We start from the raw sequence: 15847 nt of genomic DNA on the forward strand, positions 1-15847 counted from the left end.
ATATGAAGGCTTGAAGGTAATGTGCTATGAACTATCTCATATCTATGTTGCGGCTTAAAATCTGGCCCAGTTTGGTAGTGACCAGAGTTTGTCATGGCTGTTTGTGGACCATATGAAATAAGCCAGTGGTCTCAACACATTTCTCAGTGGCAGGTGTTCACAAGACAAAAAAGTACAGTGTAGCTGTGGTGGCATGAGTACAGTCCTCTCTGAGATACTAAGCATGTACTCGGGGCAGCTAGCCCCTCCCACACCTTGTGGCTACCTTCTATTTTTAGTGTGCTAGCTAGTTCCTTGAGCTGGAAATTACACCTTCCAGTTTGAATGTAGACAAACCCTCAGATTCAGCCAGCATGAGAGGATTTAGGGGCTGGGAGTTGAATTGAGATTTCAGTGTGAGTATACCTGCTTGCTTAGAATCATAGAAATGTAGGCCTGGAAGGGACCCCAAGAAGACATCCCTGCATGCTGAGGCAGGATTAAATATCTCTATACCCTTTCTGACAGGTGTTTGTCTAACCTGTTTTTTAAAACCTCCATGTGTGCTATATGTATATGTAAGTAGCTACAGTATCAGACAGAAATAATAGGGCATAAATCAACCAACCAAATGTGTCGGTGCTATTGTTTAAGAGTAAAGTTAATGTTCTGCCCTCACTCTTTAGGAGCTTTGAAACAAAGTGGATAGCTAGTTGATTCCACAAACCAGTTTTAGTCCAAGGAATATGAACCACTCAGTAAAGTACAAGGTCAAAGAAGAGGCACAAAAGAAAAGAAAATGAAAAGAAAGGAAAGAAAAGAAATCTTAATTGTTTCTTTTGCACTTTTTGTAAACAGAGATCCAGTCCTGAAAATCCTGATTCACACTAGTCATCCTTACTTACATGAGGACAACTCATTTGCGTAAGGGTTTGCAGGATCCTGCCCTCTGTTTGCAGCCGGACAGGTGACTTAGACAGTGACCTTAATAAGCCTATTAGCAGTCAGTCAAAGAATAAGAAACATATTACATACCTGGAGCTGTGTGAATAATAGGAAAATGATTTGTCAGCATTCTGGCAATTTCTATATAGAATTTCTCTTCCGTTATTTTTGCACCCTTTTGAATCACTTTGTTCATGGGAAATGCTTACACAAAATTTGTTGGTTTATGAAAATGAAATTAGGAAAATTACTCTTGGAGTGATGGATAAACCAGTTCATATAAAATAAAACTAGCCTGAAATTCAAACAAACTAAACCAAGCCCAAACCTTTTATGAGGTTTGCAAATATTTTGTAAACTACTGTAAAGTTATTTCTTGTGCCTCTGCACTTCCTGGTTTCAGGCAGAACAGGAATTGGAAATACCAACATACTGTGAGAAAGGCTATTCTTGCACTGCATCTGATCTGAGTGAAATAAGGAAGTACTGAAAAAACTCATGACTGTCTGTTTTTATGAGATTTTCAGCCCCATTTTCAATTTCCAGACTAAATAGATTTGGATGAGATCAGATACATTTTGAAAAAATATCTGAACTTCTGGAAGAATATCTGAATTGAACCCCCAAATCCCTGCAGTTCACCTATTACCAATGTTTCTCCCTTGTGGTGATGAATATATGTAAAATAATTTTACTTTGGGAAAAAAAAGGTGTAGAATACTGCACAAATCTGAGATGTGCCTGAAAACATCATGAAGTTAGGAATATATAATGAATCTGATTCTTCCATTGATTACAGTGGTGTAAATAAAGCATAAATTCATTGAAGTATATGCAGTTAAACTGCTTTAAGTGAGAGAAGAATTGAGTCCTACTTCATTAAAGTCATGAAGTTAAATCTCAAACACAATGGAACTAATTCATCCATAGTATAAACTGCATTTGCTTCAATGGTGTTGCATTAGGGAGGAATCTGGTCCACTAATCTTTGCTTTACTCCTCTCTTCCTTAAACCACTGGCTTCAGATACTGAAGTGTCTCTGCTTATAATGGTAATTCTGTGTTGGGATAGTGTTTATGGTTATGGTGGCTTAGCCTAGCTCAACTGTATCTGTTGTTTATCTACAAGGCAAAGCTAGACTTCCAAGGCTAATATTGATCCATGTAATTTAGGACTTTAAAATAAAGTTGATACTTGTTTTTCTCATTAAAGAAACAGATGTGTTGAAGGGTGATAGAAGGTTTGGATAAGAACCTTTAAGCATTTTATTGAACTTTAAAAACTTTTATAGACTTTGCCACCAACCTGAACCAGGTTTGAAGACGCATGAGGAATATGAATGAGAGAGTTTCCTTTTCAACACTAGTTTATAACTTCTTTTAATGATACATAAATCAGAATCAGTCTACATTTATTTTCTTACAGGCAAAATCACAAAATTAAAATAAAACCTTTTTTGTGTATTAGCCCTGGAGTGGTTATGGGAAAACACTGCAATTATGTACTTAGTTTGCTAAATCACAAGGGGATGGGAACTTTCAAGGGACTGGATTGAAGTGACACAAAAGTCAGGAAATGACCCCTGCGATGGGATTTCAGAGGCAGTAGATTAGAAACAATGTGTTCTTACAACTTCTGTAACTTTGGGACATACCATCCAGCATGAAAAATAGGGGTAGTGAAACCTGACATCTCAACTATAATGAGCAGTGATTTAGTTGAGGATTACCACAAAGAAAAGATTTCTATGTGTGCACAGTTCAGAAATGAAAGCGAGCTACAGCTGATTCTCATTGTTCAGGCTGGTACTGAAAAGGAAGTCTTCATCCCACTAGACAAATTCAGAATACTGAATTGGAATCACTGGAAGTTTTGTTCAGCCAGCGAATCCTGTGTCTGTCAGATAGCGTGCTCAAGCCAACCTCTCTGTGGTCAGAGAGTGGTGCGGAAGGGAAGCTGCTCTCCATGCTGAATAGTGTCTTTGTTCCTCCTGCCGCAGCAGTTACATTCTGCAGGCCCTGCAGATACAACAGTGGCTGTATGAGAACGGAATGGAAATGAGACTCTGGCTCCCTCCAAAAGTCTTGCTTCTTTCCATTCGTACTGCAAAGGAATGCTGGCAGCTAGAAAAATAACCCTTCAGCTGGAGCAATGTTTTCATTTCTCTGAAACCTCATTGAGTCAAACCCTTTAACAAAATGAAAGTACATTTTGTTGTTGATGAGCACCCATGTACCTTGGTAGGTTTGTTACTTTCCAGAATTGAACAGAAGTTTCGGACAAATTGAAGGCAGAAATTATACAATGTCATAAAGTCTACCTGCAAATGTGTCAGTGTAACTGTATGTTACACCATTTAGCAGAATTCCAATGCCTGCTGAGCCAACCTATGGGTTAAGCAATTACTTTGGTACCAGCAAATCAAATTACAAGTTCAACTATTAACTGCTGACCTGTACACCTGTTGCAGTCTTTTTATGGGTAGAAAAAAAAAACATTTGGAAAGAAGGTGTTCATAAAATGACCATCATTTTCATTTTTTCAAGGTGGGGTATATTGTCCTCATGTCATATCAGATCATATAACCTTTTAACTGGATGTGGATTGTAGTTGTGCAATATGCCATTTCTGCTTCTACTCCTGGACAGTAGGATCTGGCTTCCTTTTTTTGTAGCTAATTCTGTCTTCTAGAATCCAGTTTAGAAAGACAACATTTTGAGAGATCGTTTTCAGATACACTCGCCTTTAATACTCAGTGTAAAACTCTGAACAGTCAGAACTGTCTTTAAAAATGGATCAGGACAGTCCCTTCAAGAAACCAGAACTGAACAGCAAATGTGATGCATATGATCTGAGATATTAAAACTGAAGAATATGATACCAATTTTTTAGAGGATTGTTGGTTGGTGTATTTGTTTTCTTCTGTCATGTTTTTTGTAATAACAAAGGTTTTTATTTACTGTACCATGTTATTTTCAATAATACAGGTACTTGCTGTTTTGATCTGCTCTGCCCTTGTTCTGTTCATCATACAGCTATGATTTATTTGTTTCTCTTTATAATGTGCGTGCTATGATATTTCTAAATTTATTATTTTAAGTTCCTAGACCTATACTGGTTGGAAGAACCTATATGGTTTCTTTTAAGAACTGAAATGTTTAGAAGAACATGGCCATGAAAGGGAATGGAAAATTTTAGGGCTTAATCTTGGAAACAATTACGTTATTAGTTCTTACTCAAATGAGTAGCCTCACTGATGTAAATAAACACAGGATGCAGGACAGGCCTCTTACTTCCTAAGAGTTCAATCATGGGCCCAGCTGTGTGCCTGTGCAGGGGAGCAAGGGGAGTGTAAGGAGCTCTCTTACTCCCCTGCTTGGGTTGTTTCAAGAGAGCCTTTGCCACAGGGACAGTAGCTACCACTGGGCAGCTACTAAGTAGCCGCCCAAGGTGGAAGGCACTCCCCAACTTGCAGGAGGTGCTCAGGTCCTCACAGAATCAGGTTCTAAATGGTTAACTGCTAATGTACACAAGTGTCTGCAGGAAATATATCACTAGAAAGAAATCTCTCTTAATTAGAATTGGATGAAGCATTTGAGGGGAATTTGTTCCTGCTCACTAAACACTGCTAGTGTCAATGATAATGAACAAAGAATTTTGAAGCTCGGAAGGAAAGTTTCCAATGGGGTTTCTATCAGACTTAAAAGTCACACACATGGATCCAGATTTTAAAAAGTGGTTAGCACATTATATCCTGAGTTCTGAAAATCTCTCATACAGTGACCACAAGTGTGCATTGTGCCAGCATTGTACAGAGCCTTATACAACTGTTTATTCTAGTTTGCACTTTAACATACTGGGCCAAATGAATCCCTGCTGTGTATTAAACCTGGAGCTGCATGCACATTTTGATACCATCTGTATAGAATTTGGCCCATTCTGACCAGCATATCAGAATATATAAAAAAACCCTCAGACTCACCCAGCACCAGATGAAATAATAAAATAAGTAAATAACAAATGTCAATTTTAAAATGTACATCTACATATTCTTTGATTTTAGAGTAAAGCAAGAGGACTTTCTGCATTTTCTTTTAAAACCAGATGCATGAAGACTACAATTTGCATTGAAAGAGAATGCAGAATAAAGGAAAAACATTCTTAATACAGACTGGTGAAATCAGCAATATGCTTAAAGATAACTTTTCAAAAAGTTATCAGCATTGCATACTGTAGCAGAGGTTAACAGCTTTATTTACTTATTAACTCTTGAATGATTTCCTGCACTGCTTATTTACCTAGAGGCTAGGAAAGTAGGACAAAGCCTATCCTTTATTTACTTAGCAGCATACCAACCAATCACACATTAGTTATTTTTAACTAGGTCCAATCATAGCTCTGTTGAACTGTGGGTGGGGCTTTTATTTGCCTTGTTGTTAGAACAATAATAATGAAGTGGGGTCTCATTCACCCTCTAGGTAGGACCCTACAATTCTGAATGCTTCACTGTTTACCCACTGACTGTACTAGTAAGTGCTGGGTTGGACGGTGTTTACCCAAATACTGGTCTACTGACAACTAGGTGTGGCTTTATTGGACTTTTATTCAAACAATTTTGACAGAGAAGCTCAATTTTTATTAGCTGCAATGCTTAAAGACATTATAGAGGGAAACATACAAGGACAAACTAAAACTTATTTATAGTAACATATATTAATGGTTAATGTTTTGCTTATGGGAACTTTATCTGGATGTAAGGCCCAGAGGCCGGAAATTAGCTATTAGTGACAGAGACAAAAATCTATTTTTGTTAACTATGTGGGCAACAGTTAAATAAAAGGAACATCTGTGTATCAAGCAGTGCTGTGCTGCGTCTAATTACACCATCATCATGTTGGACGCTAAATTAGTGACTAGTAGTGCAGATCATATCCTCAAACTGACAGGCTTTAAGACCTCCCTCTCCAAACCTAACATACAGTCAGAAGGAAAAATAAAACTTCCTGTTTCATATTTAAAATAGGTATTGACTCATAATTGTAGTTGTCGTGAGGCTGAAAGAAACATTGAGCAATCTAGTTCTTGCAGCAATGTGTTTAAGGCTTCTGCTTAATAACACACTGGAGGAAATTTTGTCAACCAGAGGCTTACCTGCAGTGAACCTTAGCCAGGGAAAGTTCAGAGGCAGAAGTTGTGAGATTTTACATTGTGACAATAATTAAGAAATTTCAAATACTTTGAAGAATGATTAATAATTTGAAATGTGCTAAGTGTTAGTTCTGATCCTAAGGCACTATACACCTAGACCTTGCTGAGAGGATGTTACATGCATCAAGTCTTTCAGCCAAAATTATTTCATAACATGACTGATCTATTCTAAATGAATCATGACCTTTCCAAGAAAAAAGAAAAACAAATGATTTTTTTTTAAATAGCCCGCATCTAGAAGCAGCAGCTCATGAGAGAGTACCCTTGTTTAATTCCCAGGAGTATATTATGACTAAAGAAGAAAAATAGTTTGTTATAGAATCTACACTCTGTTCTCTGGCATTCTCCTCCCCAATCAAGCATAGCCTTTGAAGAGAATTCGTGCTTACACTGTGGCCTTTTTATGCTGGTGTTGCTGGTGTAAAAGATCTGCAAAGCTGTCATAAGGAACCCCTCATAGAAAACTTTCTGTATACACACATCTACGGTACCACAGGCCTCCATAAGTGCAGCATGAGAGTGTGTCCAGAGAGATCCTACATCCCAGCTATTTCTAACACTGCTGAAACTAGATGGATGAAGCCCCATAGGCTGATTTGATCTATGCTGGGGACCAGTTTGCCTCAGCATTTGGGGGCACAAACCTCAATCCCTCAGTCCCTGAACTAATCGCAGTGACAATGGAGGGATGAATTTGGGACACAGACAAAAATTACGGTTGTGTCTCAACTAAAACAACATGGTTGGATAGACTATGAACCAGCCACTGTTTCAACTGACTGGCCTGATGGTGTCTCCTCAGTTCTCTGATACAACAATAATGAACAACATACTAATGGGATTCACTCACTGCTGGGGACTGGGGATCAGCTCTTGTCTGGTCTATGACCCTCTACTATGGTTTGCTAGCCCACAGGCCCCTCTTGCTCGCCAGGACTCAGGGTGCTCTCTCTTCATAACTCAGTCCTCTGGCCAGGTCACTGTATAGTTTTCCCCTTCCGGTGTAGCCAAGTCCCACTGGACAATCTGTCCAACAATCTGTCCAACAGCCGTCTACTCCAGGATCCTATCGTAAGCATCCCCAGGACCCCACCCCCAGGACCCTATCGTCAGCAGCCCAGATCTATACAGTCTCAGCCCTCGCTGCCCTTCCTACTGTACCTTCCTCAGCAAACTCCCCCTCTCAGAGACAGGATTGCAGGGCTTTTGATCCCCACAGGGTTTCTTCCTGGCCTGGTCTACACTGACAATGGAGGTCGACGTAACACGGCTTACGTCGACCACCTAAAGTATGCATCTTCACTGGCGTGTCAGTTCTGCCGACCTAAATCGTGGTAAAATACGACTTAATAAAACTGCCTCCACAAGTGGCGTAGGGCTGAAGTTGAATTCTGTGGATCAAATGAGCATCAGTGTAGGCAAAGTGCAACGTAAATCGACGTCATTGGCCTTTGGGAGGTATCCCATAATGCTCTGTTCTGACCGCTCTGCACATCCGCAGTCTGCTGCACTGTGGCCACGTAAACAGGAAATGGCTCCTCCCTGCAAGCCCCAGGAAATTTTGAATTCCCATTTCCTGTTTCGTCAGCATGGAGAGAGCTTGCTTGCACAACTGATCATGGTGACTGCATGCCCCAAATGTTCTCCATCCTGGTGTCAACCTGAGGTTTTGGCTCTCATAGGTCTGTGGGGAGAGAAGTCTGTTCCGGCTCAGCTCTGAGCAAGCAAAAGAAATTTGGATATCTAAAAGAAGATAACTCGTGGCATGTTGGAGAAGGGGCACAACAGGGACACGCAGCAGTGCCACGTTAAGAAAAAAAAGCTGAAGCAGGCTTTTCAGAAAACTAGGGAAGCTAACAGCCATTCTGGCTCCTTGCCCCAAACATGCCGCTTTTACGAGGAGCTGCCTGCGATTCCTGGTGGACACCCCACCACTATGTCACCATGCAGCATTGATACCTTAGGGAAATCCGAAGCCAGGATGAATGAGGAAAAGTCCGTGGATGAGGAGGAGGAGGATAATGAGAACCGGGGACAGATGAGTGTGGTATCCCTTCTCTCTGAAAGCCAGGAACTGTTTGCAACACAGAAGCAGTCCATCCAGACGCAGGAAACCGTGACTGACTGGGATACCAGGGAAGGCACATCTGGTGAGTATGTACTGCAAATTGTATGTCTTTGGTTATATCCCCTGTCCAGAATCTTGTACCAGTGGGAAAAAGTGGTGTATGTGGCGGTGGGGCTGTGCTTCCTCGTACTTGGTGTGCTAAAGCATTGGGTTCACCCCGGAAAAGATTATTTATGTGCACAGGGATGCACTGAGAATCATCCATGCATAGCTCCAGGAAACTTTCATGCAGGTACTCTGCAATCCTTTGCAGAAGGTTTCTTGGGAGGGCAGCCTTATTTCTTCCGCCGCGATAGGACACTTTATCCCGCCGCTCTGTTATTAATTGTGCAGGCATCATCATGGAACACAGCATAGCATCATAAGGGGCAGGCCTGTAGCCAGATGCTTGCAGCAAATCCTTCCTTTCCACTTTTGTGACCATCAGCAGGCTGATATCACTCATGGTTACCTAGGGAAGATGGCACACATTTACAGTAGTTGACCAAGAAAGTTTTTTAAAGTGTGTGTTATTGCACAGCCGGGGATGGTTTCTTTGTTCAGCACACTGCAAGTCCCTAAGCAGGACATGGTTGCTATGGCCCTTGGACATCTGCAAATGGGTTCCCATTTTTTCCCTCCAGAGACGGTTTACCCGTACTCATCCCTCACCCTTTCTACCGCTTCTTAAAAGCCTGATCAGTTGGGTGCCCGACATCCATGTTGTTCTAAGAAGCATGGACTTCCGCAGTATGGGCCCCAGGGATTTCCCAAACATAGGCACTTGCACCTTACTTACCATGGCTGGAACGGCACTGCAACCCCTGCAATAGTTAGTCAATGGTATGCGGTTGTAGCCTTCCCTTGGGAATGTTCAGGGGACTTATTTTTACATTGTAACATTGCTTTTCATCCATGGGATAAGTTAACAATAGGTACCTTGGGCTTTGCTTCCCTCACAGTGGTCAATGTGGCCTTCAACACACCACCGTCTCATACTCCCGCAAAGCACCTGTTGCAGCTAAGTTCCAGAGGGGTAACTGTGTTAGTCTGTTTTTAGCAAAACAGCGAGAGTCCTGTGGCACCTTAAAGACTAACAAATTTATTTGGGCATAAGCTTTCGTGGGCAGAAACCCACTTCGTCGGATGCTTGATAAGAAGGCGAAAAACAAAAACCCAGGATGACATGTTTAATGAGCTAATGAATGCCTCTGCGGCTGCTGACACCAAGCTAAGAGCGTGCAGGATTTCATTATCTGACAAACTGAACACGGACATGGACAACAGGAAGGCAGCACAGGAGTATGAGCATTCAACACAAGAAGAGATGCTGCGTATAATGGGGGATCAGTCAGACATGCTGATGCATCTGGTTGAGCTTCAGGAAGCTCAGCGGCAAGACACTCCCTCTGCAGCCCCTGAAAAACTGAGGTAACACATTCTTTCCTAGCACCCACCCCAAAGCGGTCTAGAAGGCAGTTGAGCAGGGTGCAGTACGTGCTGCATTCCTTGTTGATTGAGGTGAGCAGAAAGAGACGACAGCCCCTTTCAGGAGTGGGGATGTGTGATTCTTTTGTGTGTGCACAGCCAAAATGGGCTCTGTATCCCTAGCCCCACAAAATGCATGCGGAACATTCCATTTTCCTCCATTTACTCCCTCTGTGAAGAATCATTAATAAAGAAAGTACTACTTTCCAATTCATTACTCTTTATTTATTGATACAAAGGGAATAAAGGGAGGGGAAAGTGTGGGGAGGGGCGGAATGGATTGGAGGGGGAAGAGGAAGGGAAGGAACTATACTGCTTCACATTTCATTACTGGTTTGTTTATTGATAAAAAGAGAATAAAGGGACGAGGGACTGGAATGGTGGGTGAGGAGGAAGAGGGGGAACTGGCTCGGTGGGGGATGGGAAGGGGAGGCGAAGTAAAAGCACAGCACAGATAAGCAATGCACGTTACTATTGTGTCTCATTGTAAAAGTTGTGTCTCATTTCAATGCTTCCCTGAGGCACAGTGCTCTGTGATTGGCTCTCAGCATTGCAGTGGCATCTGGCTACTCAAAATTTGCAGCCTGCCTATCTATCTCCACAACCCAACCCAATGGGAACTTCTCCCCCTTTGTCTCACAGACATTATGGAGCACACAGCAGGCAGAGATAACTACTTCTTTAACTGCTTTAAGGGTGGGTGGGGGGAAGGAAAGGGGATTTCAGGGGTTTAGCGTACTGTCTTGGGTGGCTACCCCCGGAACAGATTATTTATGTGCAGACATATGCTCTGAGAATCATCAGTTGATATCTCAAAGAAACTTTCATGTATGTAATCTGTTATCCTTTGCAAAAGGTTTCAGGGCAGGGCAGCCTTGTTCCTTCCTCCCTGGTAGGATACTTTGCCGCACCACGCTGCAATCAAGGGAGCCAGAATCATGGCGGAACACAGCATAGCGGCATAAGGGCCAGACCGGTACCCCGCTGCGTGCAGCAAATCTTCCCTTTCCTCGTGCCTTACCCTCAGGAGACTGATATCGCTCATGGTGACCTAGGGAAGACAGCGCAAGTTTATTCCCCATTGTATTGCCCCAGTAAAGTCACTTTAATTATTTAGCTATGGTTTCAGACAACACTATTAATCCCCCCGCACTGTCCCCAGATCCCCGGTGGCCACCTCGTGACAAAATGGTCATCTTAATGAAAATGTGGTGCCCAGGCACCTCTCTCATACAGGGCATTTGAAATGAGCTTTTTTAATCCTCTCTAAAGCAGAGTAAAGTGCCCCTACCTTACCATCTCTGCAACGGCACAGCAAGCCGACCCTTCTGGGATGTGCAGAATGGAAAGAGGGTCTGTCTTACCCTTGTGCACAGCAAGGGGAGTTTTTTTATACATTGTTGCATTTCTTTCATTTCCCTGGGTATCCTAACAATGGCACCGTTGTGCATTTCTGTTAGTTCTGTAGACACCTCGGCCTTGGCCCAGCCTGCTTGAACTACTGCAGAAAGACTATCGCAGATTAAGAGGAGGAAAAAAAAAACAAAAAAATCCAAGAGACGAGCTCATGTTTGGCGAGCTCATGAACGCCTCCATGGCTGCAAAGACAAAGCTCCAAGCCTGGCGGATTAACTTGTCCCAGAACATGGACATGGACAGGGAGAGTTGAAGAGCGATGCAGGAGCATGATCGCAGTACCACGCAAGAGATGCTGCGAATCATGCGCGACCAAGCAAACATGCTCCGGCGGCTTGTGGAACTTCAGGAGGAGCAGCAGCCAGACAGAGTCCCTCTGCAGCCCCTCCATAATGCTCCTCAGCCTATGGCTTTGCTGCCCTCCCGCTCCCCCACCCCCAAGCGGTCTTGGAGGAGAATGGCCAGGCTGCAGTATGTGGTGCACTCCACCTCAGTGAAGGCGAGCAGAAAGCAGCGGCGGCCCCGCTAACAGCTGGCCTACAAGCAACCACACTACCATTTGAGACTGTGAATGAACACCAGCCCGCCGTCCCCACCGACTTGAATGTTCATAAATAAAAGTTTGCATCATTTCAACATGTTTCTTTATTAAATCATATCTTGCTTGGGAGGGATTTGGAGGGCACTGACGTACATGGTAGGGAGGATTTAAAGCAAAGGCACATAACATACAGGAACAGAAATCATTACTGCATCTCATTGCAGAACCTGGTTTTCAATGCTTCCATAATGCAGAGCACTATGCCGTTAGCTCTCAGAGTATTGCTGGCATCTGGCTGCTCATAATTGGCGGCTAGTCTTTCTGCCTCCACAGCCCAACCCTTTCCCCTTTCGCTTCAAACACATTATGAAGAACACAGCATGCAGATATCACTGGGGGGATGTTCTTTTCACTCATGTCCAGCCTAGTGAGGAGACTTCTCCATCTGGTCTTTAAACGCCCAAATGCACATTCCACAATGATTCTGCAACTGCTTAGCCTATTTTTAAAACACTCCTTGTTGCTGTCAAGGTGCCCAGTGTACAGCTTCATTACCCAAGGGAGCAAGGAGTAAGCAGAATCCCCCAGGATCACTATTGGCATTTCAATGCCCCCGATGTTAATTTTTTTGGTCTGGGAAGAAAATGCCCGCCTGCATGTTAGAGAACAGCCCTGAGTTCCGAAATACGTGTGTGTCATGCACCTTTCCAGACCACCCCATATAGATATCTGTAAAACGACCCCTGTGATCTACAAGGGCCTGCAGGACCATTGAAAAGTACCCATTGCGGTTTATGTACTTGGCAGAGAGGTGGGCAGGAACTAAGATAGGGATATGCGTGCCATCAGTGGCTCCCCCCCGCAGTTTGGGAACCCCATCGCGGAAAACCCGTCCACTGTGTCCTGCACGTTTCCCCAGTCATTAGCCTTCGTAGCAGAAGTCTATTAATGGCCTTGCACACTTGAATCACAGCAACTCCAACTGTAGATTTACCCACTATGAAGTGATTCCCAACTGAGCGGTAACAGTTGGGGGTTGCCAGCTTCCACAGAGAGATGGCCACTCGTTTCTCCACCATCAGAGTTTGTCTCAAGCGAGTATTCACGCGCTTCAGGGACGGGGCCAGCTCTCAGCAAAGTTCAAGGAAAGTGGCCTTTCGCGTACGAAAGTTTTGCAGCCACTGTTCCTCATCCCACACCTGCATAAAGATGCTGTCCCACCAGTTTGTGCTTGTTTTCCGGGACGAGAACTGGTGCTCCACTGACTGCAGATGATGCGTTACAGCCTGCAGCAATCCGGAATTGTTCCGCTCGATGGCCTGTAGCAGGGCAGCCTCGGTGGCATAGGGGTTGCCCGTGCCTTGGGTTCTCGGTCTTCTTTGAAAATACTCCATGATAAGCTGAGATGTATTTGTGACGCTCACAATAATCGTGCAGAGTTGTGCTAGCTCCATATCTCTGCAGCAATGTTGAGCGCGCAACATAAACAAACAGCATGAAAATCGGTTTCCTGTTTGTTTGGGAAAAGAAGAGAGGGGGGAGGAACGTTGCATCATGGGATGATGCCAACAGCCACCGCAGCTAGTTGCACTGTGGGATAGCTACCCACAGTGCACTGCTCTGACTGCCGACACAATCGTGGCGAGTGTGGACGCATGAGCCCGGCGCAAGGAGCATGGTGTGGACACGATCCAGTGACTTCTAAAAATCTGTTTCTTTATTTTGGCTTAAGGAAATAGAGGGAAGAAAAGTATAAGATGAGTAAGCAGGACAGATGGCAAAGAGATCAGACTGATCCATCAAAACGGACTGAGTGCAAGGGTGGAACAAGCTTAGAAGACCAACATGACAAATTCTCAGTGAGGCAGCTCTGCAAGTCAAACTGTCTAAGATGGAAGTTCAGAAGATAATGAAGTGGACCAAAGACTGGAATGGAAGCTGAGAAACAAAAACAGGCAGCAGAGATGGCAACACTCCAGGAAGCCTTGGAGCTGGAAGACAAAAGGCTGAAGTTTAAATATTAAACATTTAAATATTAAACATTTAAACCAGCTTGAACACTGGTTACCTTCCCCAGACCTGAGGAAGAGCTCTGTGTAGCTCAACAGCTTGTCCCTTTCACAAACAGAAATTGGTCCAATAAAAAATATTACCTCATCCCTTGTCTCTCTCATATTCTTGGACCAGCATGGCTACAACAACACTGCAAAAACTGATAGTATGTAGTTATGTAAGGGGATTTATATTTAACTTTTAAATTCCTCTATCAGATCCATCGCAAATGAAGGATTATCTCAAACACAACATGGAAATGTAGATCAATTGGATACTACCAAAATGCAAAATAGATATATAATATGCTCAGGACACCAATTTCTGAGCTGAGGCAAAAGGATCTCCTAAAAAGGTAGGGTTTAATTTTTAGCCATTTTTAGCTTTAACATATCACAAAATCAAATCTTCAGTGTCCTAATAGTGTGAATAGATGAAAATACAATATCTTTTAAAGATACATTGCAATAACTTTTTTGCCTGAAATGATCTTCATTATAGGTAGCAGCAGGACAGTTAATTCTAAATTTCCCTTAGGAGAAGTGACTAATGAGAATAATCCTTTTCAGATATGAAGTCTGTAGAGAGCTATGTGGGATATTCAGTAAACATAGCATATCTACTAATGTAAATGTTCCAATACTAACATTGGAACTGATATGGATTTGGGACACTAACTTCTGTCTTTTTAGACTATGTGTATAGAGAATTTTTGACAGCTTGGAACAGGTAGAAAGGGACTCCATGTATTTCACACTATAAAGGGAAACTATATCCTTTGTCCCATGGGCCAGCACACTCAAATTTCAAAAGATATGGGAAAAGTGTGGTTTTGTTGGGGAAGGAAGCTGGAGAAATATACTAGACTGCTAATCCTCTCCCTCCGCAAATATTCTCTTATTGCTGCTGTCTAGTTGTAAGTAAAATGAAAGTTTATGTCAGTGAGTAGGGGGAAAGTTTTCAACACTGGTAGTTGCTTTAACCTATATATACACACTTTATACTAACTGTAATTGCATTGCTATTACAATGTAAACTATAATGTTGTTAGGTTGTTGATAACTTCCACTATTTCTTAAAACCAAAATAACTACATGAATTAGGCCTTGACTGAGCAGAGCATTTCAATGCAGGCTGAACTTGAGTAAGTCCATCCCTGTTCAAGAAAGCATTGAAGCACTTGCCATTGGCAATATTTACATGTTTAAGGTTAAGCAAATGCTTAATCAGGACCTTTGTTAGGTATTATTACCCCTTTGGTTTTACACTTAATACAAGTGTTTTTAGAATTCCAGATCACATTTACACATTGGTTTTACGCTTAATACAAGTGTTTTTAGAATTCCAGGTCACATTAATTCTGTCACATTTACACTGTACTTACTCTCATTCATTTGGTCAGCTCTCCAGTTATATGAGTTAATTATTATTTGTGCTACAGTAGATTGAGTTCCATTTTGGGAGGGTGCGAGACACACGTGTCACTTATCCCCACTTGACACATGGGGAACTGAAATGTCTGTGTGAGAGCCAGGATGAGGTGATAGCCAGTTAGGTGGCATTAGTACCTGGAAACATATTATATCAGTTCCTCAACAAGGCCACTGTCTTTCTGTTCATATCTGGTTGCATCTCATCATGTTAACTTTGTTCTCCTGAACCATATTGTGGCACGAGCCCTAGCTATTGGTGTGATACTGATCTCTCAAACGTCTCCTATGGCAGCTGTGGTTAGTTGAGGTACTCAAGCTAAGAGAGCCTACGTTTAAATGTAAGAGACCTGGTGGCATTGCATTCTTGGAAGATCCTCTGCACTGGAACTAGTTCCACTATAGGTCTAACAGAACCAAAGGTTACTGACCTTTAGGGTACAGTGTAAGTCCCTAAAGCATTTCTAAAGCATTTGCCTCAGGGGACAAGAGAAGTTGTTTATAAGGGATGCTCTTTTCTGCCTCTGAAAGAGGTGGAGTTATTTTATTAAATTCCACATATGAACTTCAAGGATGGATACATTTTATAAATCATATAAACATAAAATGCCTTCCTGAGATTCATTATTTACTACTGTATTTTGTGTGGCCAGTAAATATATTAAAAAGGCAGGGGTACT

The 15847-nt window shown here is 42.5% G+C and overlaps 1 long non-coding RNA gene across 1 annotated transcript in view; it reads right to left on the reverse strand.

The window, feature by feature from the left end:
- Positions 1 to 2349: 2349 nt before the first annotated feature.
- Positions 2350 to 15847, reverse strand: part of LOC137159709 (uncharacterized) — a 151041-nt gene continuing 137543 nt past the window's right edge. The window contains exon 3 of the long non-coding RNA XR_010921708.1: positions 2350 to 2943. This is a non-coding gene — a long non-coding RNA (uncharacterized lncRNA). The remainder of the gene's footprint in view (positions 2944 to 15847) is intronic.

This window comes from Emydura macquarii, unplaced genomic scaffold (genome assembly GCF_026122565.2).
Source record: "Emydura macquarii macquarii isolate MOO-44397 ecotype Brisbane River unplaced genomic scaffold, CSIRO-AGI_Emac_v2 contig_1876, whole genome shotgun sequence".
NCBI classification, from domain to species: domain Eukaryota; kingdom Metazoa; phylum Chordata; order Testudines; family Chelidae; genus Emydura; species Emydura macquarii.